Source organism: Mustela nivalis (genome assembly GCF_964662115.1).
Source record: "Mustela nivalis genome assembly, chromosome: 5".
Classification (NCBI taxonomy): Eukaryota; Metazoa; Chordata; class Mammalia; order Carnivora; family Mustelidae; genus Mustela; species Mustela nivalis.
Genome location: NC_139024.1, coordinates 142,062,266 through 142,083,765, shown reverse-complemented (window position 1 = coordinate 142,083,765; position 21,500 = coordinate 142,062,266). Strand labels below are relative to the sequence as shown.

General features: G+C 41.7%; 1 long non-coding RNA gene across 1 annotated transcript in view; it reads right to left on the bottom strand.

Moving 5' to 3' along the window:
- LOC309864554 overlaps window positions 1-21,500 on the bottom strand; it is a 35,990-nt gene continuing 14,490 nt past the window's right edge. Inside the window, exon 3 of the long non-coding RNA XR_014311607.1 lies at window positions 1-37. This is a non-coding gene — a long non-coding RNA (uncharacterized lncRNA). The remainder of the gene's footprint in view (window positions 38-21,500) is intronic.

Sequence of the window (21,500 nt, the reverse complement as noted above, 5' to 3'; positions counted from 1 at the left end):
CAACAGTTTCCTGGCTCTTCTCGAAACCTACAGCTCCCTGAATATAGAGTCGTGGGGCAAAGAACATTTAAAGTTAGTCCTTCGCTGCAATGGAGTCCTTAATTGTACTTCACCTGAACCGTGCCAAGGGTCCTTCGATGGTAAGCTCTAGAAACTTCCACAGTTATTTAAGATAAATTCTTCAACAATGCTAAACATTTTCAATTTTATTTCTTTTAAAGATTTGATTGATTTATTTGTCAGAGAGAGAGACAGTGCACACAAGTAAGAGGAGTGGCAGAGGGGGAGGGAGAAGCAGGCTCACCAATGAGCAGGGAGCCCAACAGGACCCTGGGATCATGACCTCAGCTGAAGGCAGCTGGGCCACCCAGATCCCCCTCAACGATGCTAAACATATTTTAAAGAATTAGTACCAATCTTCCCTTCCCCCATCTACCTAGTCTATCTGATGCTTCCCTTCTTGGTTCTCATGTAAGAAATATGGGAAATGCTCGTTCTGATCCTCCTGGCTTTCCCGAGGCCCCGTGTGGCAAATCACTAGTTATCCTCCTAAATCCCAAGCTCTGGGCTCTTGCATTTGTGTGAAGTAATAGAAGGGGATGGTAATGGGTAACCAAAAGGCACAGTGCGATTCTTCATCCCAGCTGGAGCCTTCGATCAAAATGAATACCCCCAATTCTAAGTTGGAGGCCGTGATCAGGCAGGATGGAGTGCTGAAGAAACTGGGAACCCATTCAGACTTGTGGCCTGGTCCTTCCATAAATAGCAGTGTTTAAATTTATGTCCCAGCATTCACCCTGTGCTTGCCTACTAGTATTTTTTTTTTCAGTTTATTTATCTATTTACTTATCTATCTCTTCCTCTGTTTATTGATGTACTTATTACTGTTAAATTCAGTACCCTGCCCTATCCTCATCAATGCTTTTAATAACCACAAGAAGCAACAGGGTTTCAAGGAGATGAGAAGAGCCCTGGGTTGGGGGTCAGAAATGTTCCAGTTGGACCAATGCCACTGTGGACAGCTGGATCTCAGCCATCCACAAGACAGTGGATCTCACCCCTCACCCTTTTGGGTAAATTTGAGGAGACACCTCTTGTAGTTACCCCGGGGTCTCCAACCCCCAGTGGCTGATTCCTTCCTTGCCAGGTCATCCACACCTCTGAGTCTTGGGTTTTCAATTCCAGTCTGGGTGCCATCCTCAGTCTCCTGGTGGAGCTGGGAGGATCCCAGCGGGAGTCCGGCAGCCCCTCTCAGGGCTGGCCGGAAACGTCAGACCTTGAGGGAAAGGCTTGGGAAAGCACAGATCACAGGAAGAACATGGGGAGGATTGTAGGAGTTTAACACAGGATAACTGGATGTAGGAGAGTGTGGAAATGCGTGCAAAGACTGGTTCTCTGCAAGCAGTCGGTTTAATAGCATTGGAGCAAGGCAGAGCTGAGGAAAAGAGCTGAACGATGAACCATCTCAGCGGCATTAAGTCAAGTCTGTGGCACTGGAGCACCTCCCAGCTCCTTTGCACATGAAGGGATAACTGGTCACCCTCACTGTAAATGCCACCCACTAAGGGAGTCTGAGCCTGGACCTCCGATGCTTGGACAGTTTAACCTCCCCGTTCAGAAAATCCTCATGTATGAGCTTTGGCTGGATTTTCAAGGTTGGGTGTCAGGGGAGAAACAGCAGGGGTCCAGCTTGGCCTGTTTACCTTTCTAGATTTTCATTCTTCCCTTTCTCCATTCTATTCCTCAAGAAGTCCTTGATTAGATTGGGAAGGTTTAGGACCTTAAGATCACGGCTGCAGCAAGTGTTCCTACCACAGGGGAGGCCTCGAGCTTCTGATCCTGGAGAATAACGTGCTTAAAGAACAGAGTCTGCCTTCTTCCAATGGCAACAGGCTGTTCAATCAGAACAGACTGTAAAGAAGGGATCCCCTAATCTGTAAGGTCTCCAGGTGCTGGAATTGCAAAGTCCCCATTTTTTCCTCTCAGAGCCCACAGTCTACTGAAACTCTTGGATACCTACTGCCTATTCGGCCAATTCACCCCTGGATGGGGGAGGGGGACACTCTTTACAAGAGGTGACCACCAAAGGCCCTGCAGAGTGCAAGATGGCATCACTCATGTCAAGTAGTGATATAATCAGGAAAGTAACCAAAGGCTCTGCCTGGTTGATCACTGAGCATGACAGAGACCCTTCATGGCTTGAACATAATTCATGTGCTCGCAAATTGACTTCGCCTTTGGTTCATTACTTTCTTACTCCTTATTGTATCTTTCTTTCGTGACTTTGTATTGTGCTTTATTTTGGGTGCCATGCTTGAAGCCAAGTTAAATGCTCTGTGAGACGCCACTGAATCTGGAATCCTGAACCTGCTTTACAGCTGTGTTTACCTGGCTTTATGACTGTGTAAAGCTGACCTTGTGGAAAGATACAACCCCATGACCCGCCCTCAGAGCAGGCTCGAGACAGGCTCAGATTGAAAAAAGTAGGGAAACCAGAAAAGTAGCTCTGCGTTTGGCAAAACCTGATTCTAAGTCATCGATGTGTCTTTACCTCTGGGAGATGGGTTTTCACAGCAATCACTTGCAAACCTACATCATTGCTTTTCTACTTGGTCCAGTTTTACCTATTCTCAACAGGAATGTTGTGGGGACTCGTGAAATAAAAGTATGTTTTAACCCACTACACAGTGCCAAGAACTTTTTCCCTTTGCCTGAAGGAAACTGAAGTACATAATGTCAACCATTAAGTTAGAAATGAACATTGTCCTTCAATAAAAGCTTAGTTGTAATTAAATATATATGGCTACTAATGACTTGACAAGACAAATGCGAGAAATCATAGTCTCCAGCAAGTCCATGGCCTAAGGAGAGCCCCCACTACCCTGAACTACCCTTTGAAAAACCTTTAGAAATGGAAATCCCGTGTACCACGATCAAATGATTCACTCATTCATTCAACAAGCATTTTTTGTGTGCTTACTTTATGCCAGGCACTGTGCTAGGTTCTGGAAATAGAAAAAATAAAGGCGGGCCACATGAACTTAATCCTACTGGGTGGGTACTGCTTGGGATTAAACAGAGGTAAGTGCTGTGCCTCTCTTCCTCCAATCTGTTCTCTTCTGTCTCTGTCTGCCTCTGTCTCTCTCGTTCCTAGAAGGATGAAGTTGCCCAGATGAATCCCACAGCAAATCCCTCCTTCTCTTTAAGGTAAAGGCAGGTTAACCAAATTAACCTTACTGATTAGACGTGGGATAACAAAAGCTGGAATGTGGACACAAAAAGATCTGTTTGCCTTTTAATTCCACCCCCAAAGGGCTGGCCTGGGAGTCTAAGAAGGATCAGGCCTGGAGTCTTCATGTCTCGAGTTACTGTTATCTGTGACCACCGGTATGTAACCCTTCCCGACAGGATCCAGAAGGGCTTTGAATCTAACACTTCCAACCCCAGAGAGGTTACACAGGGAAGCAGCTGTCATTGCCATAAGGACCTCCCGCTAGGATGCTCTAATGCACGAGGCAGGAGAATTATTCTCTGGTATTTTTCTGACACTACCCTCCATCTTCCCCACTCAAAGGTTGCTTTGCCCAGAGAAGGGATTTTTGGGTTCTCCTTACAGATCATTGGAGCTTGAGGTTCATCCTTCAACTTAGTTCCAGATGGGAAATCCTATAGTCCCAGAGCCAGAGTGAGTTATAATGGATTAAGATCAGTGGTCCTCACACAGATCTGCCCCACTAAGGAAGGGAAATCACAAGGCAACTGGATTTAGTAGAAAATGCACTGGGTTGGGAGTTAGGAGACCAGATTCTACGGTCCATAACACAAGTTGTATTCCTTGAATGAGTTACTGCACTATGAGCCTCAGGCCAGGCAAACATAATTCCAGGAATGAACTATGATTCATGTTCCAGGGAATAAGCTAGGTGCTATATACTTTTACCCAGCATTCTCTCTTCCCATAAATGGTTTGAAGCAACTGATAATATCCGATGGGTTTTAAAAAGCAAAATTGGCAGGGGCAACGGGTGGCTCAGTCGGTTAAGGTCTGACTTTGGCTCAGGTCATGATCTCAGGGTCCTGGGATTGAGCCCCACACCTGGCTCCCTGCTCAGCGGGGAGTCTGCTTCTCCTTCTCCTTCTGCCTGCCGCTTCCCTCTGCTCACACTCTCTTTCTTGCTCTGTCAAATAAATAAATAAAATCTTGGGGGGAAAAAAAAGGGCCAAAACAAAATTTGCAGTAGAGACAAGAAAAGCCAAAGGAATATCAAATCAGCAATTCTTAAAATGACCATGTCCTGAAGAGACTCAAAGAGGCTCAACTGTTGTGATAGTTTTCTTCTGCAGAGCTGCATGTGTTTGACATTGATGGAAAATTCAACTTCCTCCTTAGCATTCAACTTCCTCAATTTCTTCACGGCCTGGCATTCTGTACCACGTGCAAAAGTATGAACAAATGGACCCTACTCCACAGGAATCTTGCTAGAGAAGAAAATACAATGCCTTATGAGATTCTACATCTTTTACCAACAACGGACTAAAACCACCAGATAACTATTATTGTGTATATGGGAGTTTTTCAGACCCTTCCAGCACTGGAAGGTGGAGGGGGTAGAGGAAGAAGAAGCAGCTGTTCTGAAGGTTAAGGACTGAGTCCTCTCATTTTGGAAAAGTCAGTCGAGGCAAATGATTTCAGCCAAAGTTAATTTTCTGTTCCTTGACAATGACCTAATTATTTCACTACACAGCTCAAATTACTTCAGGACTTCTCTGCTCTTTATGGCTCCATTCTCTTCTCTAAATACTCTTATTCTTCCTTCTGACCCACCTACCCTGCTCTTCTCCATAATTAGGGAGAATATTTAAATTCTATGCCTACCATGGAGAAACCTTGGCATCCCACAAAGACAAAAGAAAAGGCCTAGTAGATGTTTTAAAAAAAGATTCCCCTTCACTGAATTGCAAATAAAAACAAAAATGCAGGTCTTGGGCACCTGGGTTGCTCAGTGTTTAAGCCTCTAAGCCTTCCGCTCAGGTCATGATCTCAGGGTCCTGGGATCGAGTCCCGCCTTGGGGGCTCTCCACTCAGTGGGGAACCTGCTTCCTCCTCTCTCTCTGCCTGCCTCTCTGCCTACTTGTGATCTCTGTCAAATAAATTTAAAAAAATCTTAAAAAAAAAAAAAAAAAGAAAAGAAAAAGAACACCTAAGAATATCCACTGTGAGCAGAGGTGTGATGACATAAGCCCTCCTGTACACTGGGGGTCTGATTGAAAATTAGAACACATTTTGGAAGCAATGAAGGAGTTCCAAGCATTCAGAGTAGGCTACCCGAAGTCTGCCCCGTGACATAAGGATGCCTGTGACCTGAAGTGATTCAGAAATGCAAACACAGGAAACTCTGCCCTTCCCATCTGTAGCAGGAAGGGCAGGATGATCTTCACATTTGATCTTAGCCAAGTGGCCAGGAAATGGTAAGACGATTCTCTAGACCCTTATGGACATGACACCAGAGGAATCTAGATCATAAGCCCTACAAAGTAGCTCTTATCTTCCATTAGTTGTCCCCACATTTTTTTTTTTTTTTTTACTACAAATTGCCAATCCTAAGAGCCTAAACTCTTTCCTTTGTCTTGTTCCTTCTCTACAAAGGTATCGTTCTTTGTTAAGACACTGTATAAACCCGAAGTTTTAACCATTCCTTTGAGTTACTCACCATTTGAATCTCTCCCATGCGACTGTGAACTGCATGTATTAATCAACTGTTTTTTCTCTCAACAGCCTGTGTTTTGTCAGTGTAATTTCTAGAGCCCTAGGTGAAGAACCTAAGGCAAGTAAACTCAAGGTTTACTTTTCCTCCCCTAGACACTTTTGGAATATGTATCAAGAACTTAAAGTGTTCCTATTTCTCAATTTTTTTTGGATTTTATTTATTTTTATTTGACAGCTAGAGAAAGCACAACCAGGGCGAGCAGCAGAAGCAGAGGGAGAAGCTCCCCACTGAGCAGGTAGTCTGACAAGGGGCTCGATCCCATGACCCTGCGATCATGACCTGAGCTGAAAGCAGACTTTTTGCCAAGTAAGCCACCCAGGTGCCCCTCAATTTCTTTTGTTAACAGCTGTTACAATGTTTTTACTGACATAGAGTTGACACACAGTGTTACATTAGTTTCAGGCATATGACATAGTGATTCCATAATCTTTCAATTCATGAAGTTTTTGTTCCAAAGGCAGTTACTCTGAAATGTGACAAAACTTTATGTGAAAAGGTGTGACTTACTTTCGATGTTCTTCAACATTGATTATGATAATATTTTCCACAGTAGGAAAATGGAAATGAATGCTCAGTGACTGTCAAATCATGCTTCATCTGTGCTGTGAAAAAGAAAGCAGTCATGCCATATTTCCAAGATTTCCAAGAAGACAGGGAAATCATTCTCATATATTGTTAGGAGAAAGTAGCAGAATACAAAATTATATAAATCAACATGCTGTAACTAAAGGGGTGCCTGGGTTGCTCACTTAAGAGTCTGACTCTTGATCTGAGCTCAGGTCTTGATCTCAGGGTCATGAGTTCAAGACCCATGCTGGGCTCCACACTGGGCATGGAACCTACTTAAAAAAAAAAAAAAAGAAGAAGAAGTGTGTGTGTGTGTATATATATATATATATAACCTAACTACATAAAGCAATACATGGAGAAGGAGATAAATAATACAAATATTTTCACCGCAATGACTTCTCAAATTGTATGATGTATAATTTTTGTTTTCTTGCTATTTCTACTTAGCAATTATATTTTACTTTTCTTCATTTTGCAGAATTTCTACAATAGGACTGTATTTTAGAATAAGAAAAAAGTTTTATTTTTAGTATTTTTTTTTTTAATTTTTCTGCCCATCAGTAACTACTACAGTAAAACTACCCTTTTACATGAAGGGTAAGTCCCTGAAGACTCATCCACAGCTGGTGTACAGAGTTAACAATGGATGGCAGGATTTCTATTCACCAAGCTAAGTGAGGCTGCCACATGGCCAAGCCTAAACACAGTCTATGCTTCATTTGTCCAACAGCACTGAATTTGTGAAATTCTTGACAGCTTTTTAAAAAAATTTAATATGGACAGATGTGCATTATTTCAAATTATTCTTATAGGGATCTTATTAATATTTTTCAGATCTCGAACTTCCCAAACTCACACAACTCAAATTCACACAAATAAGACCATAACAAATTATCCCATGTTGAAGATAACTGAATTCCTGAACATGCTACAATTGCTTTTAAAAGTCTCATGTGTCCTGGGGCACCTGGGTGGCTCAGTGGGTTAAGCCTCTGCCTTCGGCTCAGGTCATGATCTCAGGGTCCTGGGATCGAGCCCTGCATCAGGCTGTCTGCTCAGCAGCGAGCCTGCTTCCCCTTCTCTCTCTGCCTGGCTCTCTGCCTACTTGTGATCTCTGTCTGTCAAATAAATAAATAAAATCTTTAAAAAAAAAAGTCTCATGTGTCCTATCAAAAATTTGAGACATACCATGCAATAAAAATTTAATGAGTATATAAGTATATACTTATAAGCATATAAGTATATAAGCAAACAGTATATTATTGATATGGAAGAAGTAACCGATGCACAAAATAGCCCATAGGATTCCCATAAACATTGGGAAGACAGGTGAATATATGTAACGCCATCAAGCACATTTTCAAAGTGTAAAACACACACACACACACACACACACACACACACACACACACACTGCTTCCAGACTTCAGGTAGAATGGAAATCCAGTTTCACATACCTAGAAGAGTACTGAGTGTCCCTCAGAAACGTTGATCAGGAGAGCAGGGATCTTTCGGCCACCCAAGTAAATCAATAGCCCTCTGGTCTTGAAGAACAACATTAGCAAATTCTCTTGTAAGGACCAGGTGGGCAGAGCTGAGGCAGATGCCAGGTTATGAGGCATGTTTTTCTCATCCAAGCCTCAGCATAAAGGAAAACAAACAGCATCCCTGCTCTAAGTGCATGTCTTTGGTCCTTCCGATAATATAGGAGGAGATGGCTCCTCTAGAAGTTCTAGTTTCCCCTTAAAATCATATACTAAACTAATTCCTCCTCAGTTTTCAGGGGGGATCTCACCCATAGGAACTGATGGAACTTCAGAAGCCACAAGTACTGCCAGGCTGTGCAGGTCAGACCAAAGCCTGGAAACTTCCGGGTAAACGACAGCTTCCTCTTGGAAGTCAGAAAGCCATCTGCAAAGCAGCTCAATAGCCTTCCCACTGGGTCTTTGAAAGCAGGGATGACTTTCTTATCCCCATGAACATGGTAGAAATTTTGAGGTGAGCAAATAGTCTTTAAGAGACTTTCAAATATATCCAAAACTTTGTAGATGACCATGACATATACAAAATAGAACTCAACTTCATCTTTAGACAGAGTTTCATTAGGTATGGATTTTGGAGCCAGTACTGTTGGCAAGTTATTGTTCTCAATGGTGTTAATGGGATTCAGGGCAGTCTGTTTGATATATTGATTATTTTTGAATTAAAATTACATAAGAAAAAGCTGGTGCAAGAAGGAGGCACTGATTCTCTTATGCTCTCTTGGAAGCAGGAAATACAGCTCTTATGTGAAATGTACACTCCCTGTACTTACTAGGAGAAAAAGAGACATCCTTATCACCAGACATAGGCATTTAGGGCCAAGAAGTCTATATAAGCAAACCTTGTCACTTTTTCACAAATTTACTACCCCAGCCCAAACTTCTTCATCTCTTCAATTCTTCACAGATTTATTGTTTCTTTGTCTAAAAAGTATAAAATTTGCCTGCTTGAGTCACCTCTTTCAGTCTCATATTTCTATGAGCTCCCATATGTATGAAATTAAATTTGTTTTTCTCCTGTTAATCTGCCTTATGTCAGTTTAATGATTAGGCCAGCCAAAGAGCCTAGAAAGGAAGAAGGGTAATGTTTCCTCCCCAACAGTGTCACTGGTATATTTTTAATCCCAGAAGATTTTCTTTCCTTTCATGTCACAGACTTCTGCAAAGTCTGTGACAGGGTTTGAGATGTTCCCCCCTTGCAGGTATTTTTGTGAAACTAAGTCAGTATAAAGGAACAAAAGAGTTATAGAAATGGCTGTAAACCCTTCAACAAACCCAAGCACCTGCAACTTCATTTTTCCTACCATCTCTTCTCTGTCTGTCACTTGCTGGACTTCATACTATCGCTGAAGTCAATCTGCAGGTCGATCCCTAGATTGTTGGGGAATCTACTCCCACTTGTTATTTTGAGCAAGAAGAGAAATATTGTCACTCACTTAAGGGGATCAACTGCGAGTCTAAAGCTCTTCTCTTACATTGAAGGGGTTGAGCAGATCTGTGAACATGAACCACTGGGGCCAACAGAGCAAGAGCTGTATAGTGTTGAGTGCCTTTGTCTAGGCCAACCTCAAGTTCAGATTCTGACAAATCACCACAGCTGCGAACTCAGAATGGTTTTCTCATGTAGGGTGAAGGTGAAACGTTTGTCCAACTTGAAACCCTTTTAGTCCAGAGAGGGGCCACCATCACAATCACTGATGTCATCTTTGAATATAAGGGATACTATATTTCTTCAGCTTTGGGTAGTTTCAGTTGGGGTGAGGCAGGGCACCATTGACATTGACAGCATCTAGAACTGCTCAACGGCACGGCTTCTCTTTGTGTAAACATAATAATCAGGAATTCATAGAACTTCAGGGCTGGTAGGAACGTTGCAGATTATTCAGACCAACTCATTCAATTCTCAAATGGAGAACATGGACATAACTAATATTCAGTCACACTCTGGTCTCTGTCTTCTTATTGACAACTGGTGAGGTAAGCATCAACATCATATCTGTTGGGCACAAGAGGAGGCACCAATGGAAGCCCACATGTACACTGACTTGCCTGACAGCCAATAATGAGTTAAGGGTAGCCCTTGAGTCTCAAACCCAATTCTTCTGACTGCACAGGTCTTCTACTGGAATATTCTCTCCCCTCACATTTTCTTGATGGTCTCCTCCCATCCATTAGGTCCTCCTGTGGCACTACTTTCCTGGTGTCCCTCCCCTACTCTCCCAAGTCTGGGTTAGGAGTCTTCTACCTTCCTAATAGGACTTTATACCCTTTTAATTGCTTGTTTGCTCCACCACTAGGCTATGGAAGACTCTTCTGTCTACTGGTCACCGTATTCTCAGCATCTACCTTATGGTAGGGGCTCATCACTGGATTAAGTGTGGTGATTCCTCTTTCTTCTACACAAACTATGGCAGGAGGTGGGGAGGGGGCCCCAATCCAGGCTTCTGCATGTTTTTGTACAACCTGTGAGCTAAGGATGATTTTACATTTTTTTAATGATTTTATTTATTTATCTGACAAAGAGAGAGGGATCACGAGTAGGCAGAGAAGCAGGCTCCCTGCTGAACAGAGAGCCCAATGCAGGGCTCAATCCCAGGACCCTGAGACCATGACCTGAGCTGCAGGCAGAGGCTTAACCCACTGAGCCACCCAGGTGCCCCTGGTTTTACATTTTTAAACAGTTGAAAGAAAATCTGAAGAAAAGACTACTTCATGACAGGTGAAAATTATATGAAATTCAAATTTTAGTGTTCATAAATACAGTTTTATTGGAACACGGACACACTTATTTGTTTGCAGATTGGCTATAGCTGCTTTCACACTGTAACAGCAGAGTTGACTAGTTGTATTCTCAAATTCTGGGTATTATTATCTGCACATGGTCATTGTAAAAATCTACAGCACTCTTGGTGAGTTGAAAATTCATAGCACAATGCTTTACCTGACTCCACTGGACCCAAACTTTGGCAAGGTGTCGTGTTGTCACTCAATGGCCCCATACCATGTAGCTTGATGTGACTTTCTTTCCCTCTCAGTGATTGAAAATCTTGTGAATGAGAGGAAAGAAGAATTTTTATGCCATTATAGCATCCCGTTCCCCACTAGACTGGGCATAACTTGAAGGAAAGAATATGCCTTCAACAACATAGAAGAAGTGCTCAATGTGGCATTGGAGGGCTCCTGGAAAACATGTCCTTCTCAAGGTCTCCAACCGACCACCCAGCCAAGGGATCCAGAATGCTAGTTGAGAGGTCTCATTAGGAGGCACACTGTTTAAGTGAGTAATTCAAGAGTCATGACACAGTGGAGACTTCTTGGTATGTCAATGAGCCATTAGCAACCAATGACACTCAGTAGACCTAAAAAAAAAATGGGACGCGGGACAGTTTAGATTAGATGGAAAGAAATCAAGCAAGGTCTGGAGTATGGGGGGGCTATTGCAGGTTCTTTGGAGCATGCTGGCGGGGAGGACATCCCAGTACAGGGGCAGGAAGATGCAACTGGGGGTGTCATGCACCATCACCAATATTATCGTTTTCAGAATGAGATATGTCTTACAAGTCAAATTCTCCCCGATGCCCTAGGTACACTGACCTCAAAGTTCAAGTTTCATTTTAATTCTTCTCATGTCATTTAACTATTAAATTTTCAACTCTCTTTCTTTCCAGAATAGTTAAACGATTACAAAGGAGAACAGCCCAGATTAACAACTGGAAAGTAGGTTAGAGGTCCTCTTATCTCATGCTGTCACTTTACAGAGGGGAGCAAGATACTGTCCAGAGAAAGAGTTTTGCCTGAAGTCACAGAGTTATCGAGCACCTGTCACAGGAGTGGCAACTGGCCTGTGCAATCGGCTACTTCCAAAAGTGTTTCCTTCCCTTGTCCAAGAGAGAAGACTTCAGAAAACACAATTTCACAAGTGCTTGCCTAGCTGAACTCTGAAAGACAAATTAAACAAGGGATGAGATTATCTAAACTTCACTGAAATTTGTTGTTATATTCAGCTTCTACCCTCAGAAACCCAGGCTAAAGGTAATATTTGTGCTCTGAAACGAAGCTGGTAGAATATTTGCACTTTGAAGCACATTGAGATAACACTTCTTCTGGCTGGTCATATCCAGATTGGGAAAATATAGCCACAGCGAAACAACAGATTCTGGAAATTTTATGACCAAAGTCAATAGGTACATTCAAAACTCTGGTGAAGGGCCCCGAGTTGTTTTTTTTTTTTTAATTTTTTAAAAAGATTTTATTCTTTTAGAGAAGTTTTAGGTTTACAACAAAATGAAGAAGGAATTACAGAGACTTCCCATATACTCTCTGCCACCACATACGTATAGCCTCTTCCATTATCAACATCACTCACCAGAATGGTACTTTTTTTCTCCCATGGATAAGCAAACATGGACACATCAAAATCACGCAAATTCCATAATTCACCTCCGAGTTCACTCTTCCTGTTGAACATGCTATGGATTTAGACAAATATATGTATAATGATATCAGTAATTTTTTTTTAAGATTTTATTTATTTATTTAACAGAGAACAAGATCACAAGTAGGCAGAGATGCAGGTAGAGAGAGAGGGGGAGGCAGGCACCCCGCAGAGCAGAGAGCCTGAGGCGGGACTCAATCCCAGGACCTCCAGACCGTGACGCAAGCAGAAGACTGAGGCCCAACCCACCGAGCCACGCAGCACCCCTGATTTCAGTAATTTTTTTTAAGATTTTTTATTTATTTATCAGAGAGAGAGAGGGAGAGAGAGCGAGCATAGGCAGACAGAATGGCAGGCAGAGGCAGAGAGAGAAGCAGGCTCCCTGCCGAGCAAGGAGCCTGATGTGGGACTCGATCCCAGGACGCCGGGATCATGACCTGAGCCGAAGGCAGCTGCTTAACCCACTGAGCCACCCAGGCATAGGGCCCCGAGTTTTAATGACATTTATGTTTATGAATGTCCTCTAACTCCTCAGTTACCTTCTGCAAATACCTTATTTCTCATTCCAATTTTAGTATATGTGCTGCCGAAGCGAGCACCATTATTTCTCATAAAAACAAGAATTAACCCAACACATCAGCCTATTTCTACACTCATATTCAGTGCCTCCTCTGTGGGGTCCCACTACGGATCTTTTCACTGTCTTCTCACCTGTGCCCTCCACCCTGTCCTTCCACAGTTGACCCAAGCTTGCATTTCTATCCAGTTGGCTGGAGCAGGTGCATCTACAGGAAAATCGGACACAGAATCCCTTTCTAACCCTGAATACTGAGGTCTGAAACCAGTAAAATTCAAATTCTATCCCTCGTCCGTGACGTTGAAGACTTGCAAAATCATCTTCTTTGGCAGCATAAAAATAAATAACAAAAATTCACTTTCTTAACCACCTTAAAGTGCACCATACAATATGTGAAAGATACCTATATTGTGCAACAGAGCTCTAGAACTTTCACCTTACATAACCGAAACTCTATACCCACTGAACGATTTCCAAATCTCTCTCCCCCCACAGCCTCTGGGAACCACATTCTGCTTTTTGTTTCTATGAGCTTGACTACTTTCGATGCCGCATGTAAATGGAATCATGCAGTATTTGTCTTTTGGGGACTGATTTATTTCAACTAGTAATGTTCCCTGAAGCATTTTTTTTTTAAAGATTTTATTTATTTATTTCAAAGAGAGAGAGAGAGAGAGTAGGGGAGGGTTGGGGACGCTGTGGAGCAGAGGGAGAGGGAGAAGCAGGCTTCTCCCTCAGAGGGGAGCCCAAATTATGGCTCCATCCCAGGACCCTGAGATCATGACCTGAGCCAAAGGAAGATGCTTAACAGACTGAGCCACCCAGGTGCCCCCCCCCATAATATTTTTATTATCTCTCAAGGAAGTCACATACCTATTAGCAGTCACTACCCTGACCATCCCTCAGTTCAGACCCTCGAAACCACTAATCTACTTTCCATAGATTCCATAGATTTGCCTATTCTATAGGTGTCATAAAAGTTGAATATGATATAAAATCTAATGTGTACAATTTTATAATAATTTATGCAAGAATATTTAGCTCTGTTTATTCGATGCCTCTCTATGTCGGGGATTGAGCTCAACATGTGCTCCGTGATAGGGAGACAGGGATGCATGACAGACGTTCTCGTCACACACATGTAGACAGGTACACTGGAATGTTAACAGTGGTTATCTCTGAGTTACAGGATTATAGATTATTTTTGTTACATTCACTCCATTCCAGAATTTACGTTCCTTTTATTCACGGGGGAAATACTTTGTTTAGTCTCACTGTTAAGTGCTAAGTACTGGAATCCAGGATTATCAAAGTGGAAGTGACCTCTGCTCCAGGAGAAGCTCAGTATGCTAAGTGCGGGCATTCTGAAAAAGAACAGTGTTTCAAAATTAATGTGGATCTGCAATTTGTAAGAGAAATATCCAGGGACTTCTGGTAGCAGCCATTTAAGAGAAGGAAAAAAAATCCTATCTGATATTTTTATTATTAAGTTCTGTGTCCTGGATAATTTGATTCAGTTTAATGAAATTAAGAGATTAGTCAGGAAGAAATAAAACACTGCCTTTCTCTGTACATATTCTTTCCAGAACCAAGAAAGGTTGGTGGGGGCTAGGAGCAGTCATGCCCTTCAGTTCCTCCATCTTCCCTGTCCTTGACTTTGACCTTCTGGCTACTGAACGAGGCACACAGGCCACCTCTTATATCCTTCTTGAACCACATGCTTCCGGAGTGGAACCCTGGACCGAGAGATTAAAACAGTGCTGAAGATCAATGTTGCTTTATTTTGTTCCATGGTCTTCCATTTCAAGTTTAAATGCCCACTTGTTATTTATCAATTTTTATTATGGATTTACTCTGCAAAAAAAGGTGATTTGAGAAATATGAATCTTGCTCCCCCAGGACTGACGATTCTAACTAACTGGTTAAAGTTTTCAGATGCCACGGGGTCAAGAGACCTGTTTCACTTTATTTAATGCAGTATTGTCCCAGCTCACCTTTTAGCACTTTATTGTTTATTTTACTGTGGTAAAATTATGTGTAATATTAAAATGTACAATTCAGTGGCAGGAAGTGGACTCACAATGTCGTACAACTATCACCACTAAGTTCCAGAACTTTCTAATCACCCAAAACAGAAATTCTGTAGCCATGAAACAGTATCTCCCCATCCCCACCCAGGCCCCTGCTCGCCTCTACTCCGCTTTGGGTCTCTGTGAATTTGCTCCTTCTGGATACCTCATAGGAGTGCAATCATGGATTTGCCTTTTTGGGTGTAGCTGATTTCACGTGGCGTAATGTTTTCAAAGCTCATCCATGTTGTCTGTCGCATGCGTCAGAATTCCATTCTGTTTCTGGCTGAATGATATTCTGTACGTGTGTCACACATTCTGTCTATTCGTTTATCTGTTGACGGACACTTGGGCTGTTTTAAACTTTTTTTTTTTAAGATTTTATTTATTTATTTATTTGAGAAAGAGTGCACAAGCAGGGGGAGCAGCAGGGAGAGGGAGAAGCAGGTTCCCCCTTGAGCGGAGAGCCCAATGCTAGGCTTGATCCCAGGACCCAGTGATCATGACCTGAACCCAAGGCAGCCGCCCAACCGACTGAGTCACCCAGGTTCCCCTGTTTTAAACTTTTGGCCACTGTGAATTGTGCTACTATGAACATCGGTATGAAAGTAGCTATTTGAGACCCTGCTTCCGGTTCTTTTGGGTAAATCCCTAGGACTGGACTCGCTAGCCCCTTTGTAGTGCCATGTTTAATTTTTTGAGGAGCTGCCAAACTGTTTTCTGGATGGATTATACCACTTTACATTCCCCCCCAGCAGTGCCCCAGTTGCTCCACACTCTCACCAAAACTTGTTATTTTGTTGTTTTGGTAACAGCCACTCTAACGGGTGAGTATCCATATTTATTTTAGCACAGACCACTTTTGTCATAGGAGTCCCATCAGGAACCCAAGGAACAAGTCAATGTCACTTGAGCAAGGCTGGGTGGTCCATTCAGCAAGTGTGATATATTACATCCCAACTACACTCACAATGTGTATATAGTTGGAAAATGTCAGACACACTTGCCTTTTTTCTTTTTCAAGATTTTTTATTTATCCATTTGAGAGACAGAGAGAGAGAAAGAGAGAGAGAGAGAGAGCGCACACACATGAGAGCACAAGCAGGAGGGGCAGAAACAGAGGGAAAAACAAAAAACCTGCTGAGCAGGGAGCCCAACACGGGACTTGATCTCAGGACCCCAAGATCATGACCTGAGCTGAAGGCAGACACTTAATCATCTGAGCCACCCAGGTGCCCAGGACACACTTGTCTTTTAAAGAATTCTCAGTAAGTGTTTTTGCTTCCTTTTCACCTGGGAAGTTGACACCACCAACATACTCAATATCTTGATTCCTATTTTTTATATTACATGTTGCTTTTTAAAATATGCTGTATGTTAGTCTCTCCTCACACCATAGCCCTGTCTAGCATAAGGGACAGAGATCACAGAGGTGCAAATGCTCGCGTGTGTGCACAGGTGTTCATACATGCATGTTTGTGTGGACGCATGCACACTCATGGGTCCTCTTCTTCGCTTAGAGAAATGAAAAGCATGTATATTTTAAAAGTCAAGCATTCTAACTAGACCGAGGATTTGGTCTTACCTTGACTTTGAGAAAAGTTTTAAATTTTTTAATTAATACATTTCTATGTCACTTGAAATTGAAATATTGAGGTGTTTTATGAGAAAAAAATGCTTGGGGCACCTGGGTGGTTCAGTTCGTTAAATGTCCCAACTCTTGATCTCAGCTAGGGTCTTGATCTCAGGATTATGAGTTCAAGCCCTGCACTGGGCTCCATGCTTCACTTAAAAAAAAATTAAAAAATAAAAAAAAGTTTAGGGGCCCCTGGGTGGCTCAGTCAGTTGACCAGGCAGCTCTTAACTTTGGTTTGAGTCATAATCTCAGGGCCTGGGATAGAGCCCTGCATCAGGCTCTGCAGTCAGCAGAGTCTACTTGAGATTCTTCCTCTCCCTCTCCTTCCGCCCCTCCCCTTACTCAGATTCTCTCTCTCTCAAATAAATAAATAAATAAATAAATAAATAAAACTTAATTTTTTTTTTAAATAAAGGAGAATAAATGTTATTAAGATATAAATATGTTAATGGAAGTGTGAAGGGTGAGATTGGGAGAAACAAACAACAAACAAGACATCAAATTTGGGTTCTGGGACAAATTTTTATAATAGTTAGAATACAAACAGACTCTCACATTGAGGTCTTTTATCCATTTTGAAAAAATTATCATTTGAAAAAATGGATAAAAGACCTCAACGTGAGACAGGAATCCATCAGAATCCTAGAGGAGAACATAGGCAGTAATCTCTTCGATATTAGCCACAGCAACTTCTTTCAAGATATGTCTCCAAAGGCAAAGGAAACAAAAGCGAAAATAAACTTTTGGGACTTCATCAAAATCAAAAGCTTCTGCACAGCAAAGGAAACAGTCAAGAAAACAAAGAGGCAACCCATGGAATGGGAGAAGATATTTGCAAATGACAGTACAGACAAAAGGTTGATATCCAGGATCTATAATGAACTCCTCAAACTCAACACACATGAAACAGGCAAACATATCAAACAATGGGCAGAAGATATGAACAGACACTTCTCCATTGAAGACATACAAATGGCTATCAGACACATGAAAAAATGTTCATCATCACTAGCCCTCAGGAAGATTCAAATTAAAACTACATTGAGATATCACCTTACAACAGTTAGAATGGCCAAAATTAACAAAACAGGAAACAACATGTGTTGGAGAGGATGTGGAGAAAGGGGAACCCTCTTCCACTGTTGGTGGGAATGCAAGTTGGTGCAGCCTCTTTGGAGAACAGTGTGGAGATTCCTCAAGAAATTAAAAATAGAACTTCCCTATGACCCTGCAATTGCACTCCTGGGTATTTACCCCAAAGATACAGATGTTGTGAAAAGAAGGGCCATCTGTACCCCAATGTTTATAGCAGCAATGGCCACGGTCACCAAACTATGGAAAGAACCAAGATGCCCTTCAACGGATGAATGGATAAGGAAGATGTGGTCCATATACACTATGGAGTATTATGCCTCCATCAGAAAGGATGAATACCCAACTTTTGTAGCAACATGGACCGGACTGGAAGAGATTATGCTGAGTGAAATAAGTCAAGCAGAGAGAGTCAATTATCATATGGTCTCACTTATTTGTGGAGCACAACAAATAGCATGGAGGGCAAGGGGTGTTAGAGAGGAGAATGGAGTTGGGAGGAATTGGAAGGGGAGGTGAACCATGAGAGGCTATGGACTCTGAAAAACAATCTGAGGGGTTTGAAGTGGCGGGGGGTGGGAGGTTGGGGTACCGGGTGGTGGGTATTATGGAGGGCACGGATTGCATGGAGAACTGGGTGTGGTGAAAAAATAATGAATACTGTTTTTCTGAAAATAAATAAATTAATTTATAACAACAACAACAAAAAAGAATACAAACAGACTCTTATTAGAAACAAGAGTAACAAAGAGACTCCAGTAATGGTGAATTTGAACCTTAGAAGAGAAGCAACTGAGAACCACTTCCCGCAGGATTGGGAAAGCAAAAGGAAGCAAACTGCAAAATCTTTATTTGGGGCTGAACTGGGACCCTCCCCCACCCCATTCATATGTTGAAAACCAACCCCTGGTACCTCAGGATGTGACTATATTGATGACAAGGTCTTCAAAAAAAATTTTTTTTTCTATCTTTATCAGGATATCTAGAATCAACTTTTTTATTAGAAGACTTTTTCTTATTAGACTTTTTTTCTTTGAATTGATATTTTTTACTCATAGATTCTTCATTGTCCATCTCTTTAGTTTTCTTTTTTGTTAACTTTCTTTTTTTATTTTTAAAGATTTTATTTATTTATTTGACAGAGAGATAGCCCAAGTAAGCAGAGAGGCAGGCAGAGAGAGAGACAGAAACAGGCTCTCTGTTGAGCAGGGAGCCCCATGTGGGACTCGAACCCAGGACCCTGGAATCATGACCTGAGCCGAAGGCAGACGCTTAATCAACTGGGCCATCCAGGCACCTCTTTGTTAACTTTCTTAAACAGAAAGTATATACATATGTAATGCTGAAGCTTTAAATTCCTCTACTGTATTTTAGAGCTACTTTCTCAGTTTGGTTTTAGATGAGAAGGGAGGCCTTCTAGTTAGCATGCATCTACATAAAATCAGGATTTATCATGGGAGAACTTTCAAAATTATATTTTTTTTCATCTTGTGACCCATTTTTATGAATCCAAATGTTTATTTATGTCTGTCTAGATTCACACATGCTAACTTTGTAGGTTTTTATATTTTATTCCTTTCTTTATTAAAAAAAATTTTTTTAGTATAGTTGACACACAGTGTTACATTAGTTCCAGGTGTGCAACATAGTGATTTGACTTCTGTATATGTCATGCTGTGCTCCCCACAAGTGTAGCTACCATCTGTCACCGTGCAACACTATTACAATATCAATGACTATATTCCCTGTGCTGAGCTTTTTATTCTTGTGATTTATTCATTCCATAACTGGAAGCCTGATCTCCCACTCTCCTTACCCATGTTGCCAGTCCCCTACCTCTCCTCCTTTCTGGCAACCATTAGCTTGCACTTTGTATTTATAGGTCTAATTATACTTTCTGTTTGTTTATTCATTTGTTTTATTTTTTTAGATTCCACATATAAGTGAAATCATATGGTATTTGTCTTTCTCAGTCTGATTTATTACACTTAGCACAATATCTTGTAGATCCATCCATATTGTTGCAAAAGGCAAGATCTCATCCTTTTTTATGGCTGTGCAATATTATATTTATATGAGTATGTATAATATATGCATGCCACATATTCCTGATCTGTTGATGGACACTTAGGACACTTAGGTTGCTTCCATATTTTGGCTATTGTCAACAATTCTGCAATAAACACAGAGGTGCATGTATTTTTTCAAAATAGTTTTTGTTTTCTTTGGGTAAATACACAGTAGTGGAATTACTGAATCATAAAGTAATTCCATTTTTAATTTTTTGAGGGAGCTCCATACCGTTTTCCAGTGGCTGTACTGGTTTGCATTCCCACCAATGGTGCACAAAGATTTCCTTTTCTACACATCCTCCTAAACAGCTGTTACTTCTTGTGTTTTTTATTTTCGTCATTGTGACAGGTGTAAGGTGATAGCTTATTATGGTTTTGATTTGCATTTCCCTGACGATGGCTCTCGCTGAGCATCTTTTCATATGTCTATTGGCCATCTGCATGACTGCATTCGAAAAATGTCTCTTCAGGTCCTCTGTCCATTTTTTAATTGGATAGTCTGTGTTTGTTTGTTTGTTTGTTGTTTTTATTGTTGGGTTTTATTCTTTCTTTCTTTTCTTTTCTTTTCTTTTTTTTTTTTTTTTGGTGTTGAGTTGTAAGTATTCTTTATATATTTTGGATATTAACCCCTTATCAGATATATCATTTGCCAATAGAAGGTGAAGTCTTTACAAGGGTAAATAAAATTCACTGAGGTCATTGGGATGGGCCCTAATCCAATGGAACCATGTCCTTACAGGAAAAAAATGATAAGTACACAGGCACACACAGAGGGAAGACCATGTGAGGACACGGTAAGAAGGTATCCATCTGCAAGCCAAGGAGAGAGGCCTCAGAAGAAACCAACCCTATTGACACACACCCTGACCTCGAACTTCCAGCCCTCAGAACACTGAAGAAATAAATTTCTGTTGTTTAAACAACCCAGCCTGTGAGACTGCTGTGGCAGCCCTGGCAGATGAGCACAATACTTAATCAGCAAGAGCAAGGCTACTATAAGGAGCAGAAGTCTGTGATAACAAGAATGAAGGATTCCCAGGATCAGGGTCAGGTGCCAGCCCAGATGGTGAGGGTCTTAGGAATCACGTGATTGCAAAGGATAGAAAACCACTCAAAGAAGTTTGATGAGAAAGGAGTTGTTCAAGTCCAAGAAGCATCGCTGGGTCATATGGACAACCATTCTCTCTCTCCCCTACTCTGAGCATCCTTGGACCACCTTCTCTGCTCACTCACTCACCCCCTTGCACGTGGTCTCCTTTGACTGCAAATCATGGGCTCCTCAAACAAGTCTACAGAAGCTTTCAGCTCAGCTTCCCCACAGCTAACCAAATAAAGCACTAAGAAAATACTGACTTTTATAGAAATTCCTGAAGAATGTGTTAGATTCACCTAATTTGGATCAGATCTCTATCCCAATAGTTGGGATTGGGAATGCTGGGGGAGTGGGGAAGGGCAGTGAGTATAGTTCTAGGTCACATGCCCTCGTGGAAAGAACAGGTTCTTTTTAAAAGGGACCAGGAGTGGAGAGAAAATTCTTTCTCTAGTTTGGAGAGAAAAGTCTCCGCTGCATTGGATCCAACTAAAATCCAGAAGAATGGATACGGGACTCAAACTTGAAAGAACTTCACTCTTCTAGAAGTATAGGACTAATAGTTGGCCAGGCCTAGAAAGCAAAGCACATAAATCAGGACAGTCTGAATTCAAACAATTCAGGTAAGTAGAGAGGCCTGTGGTCAATAA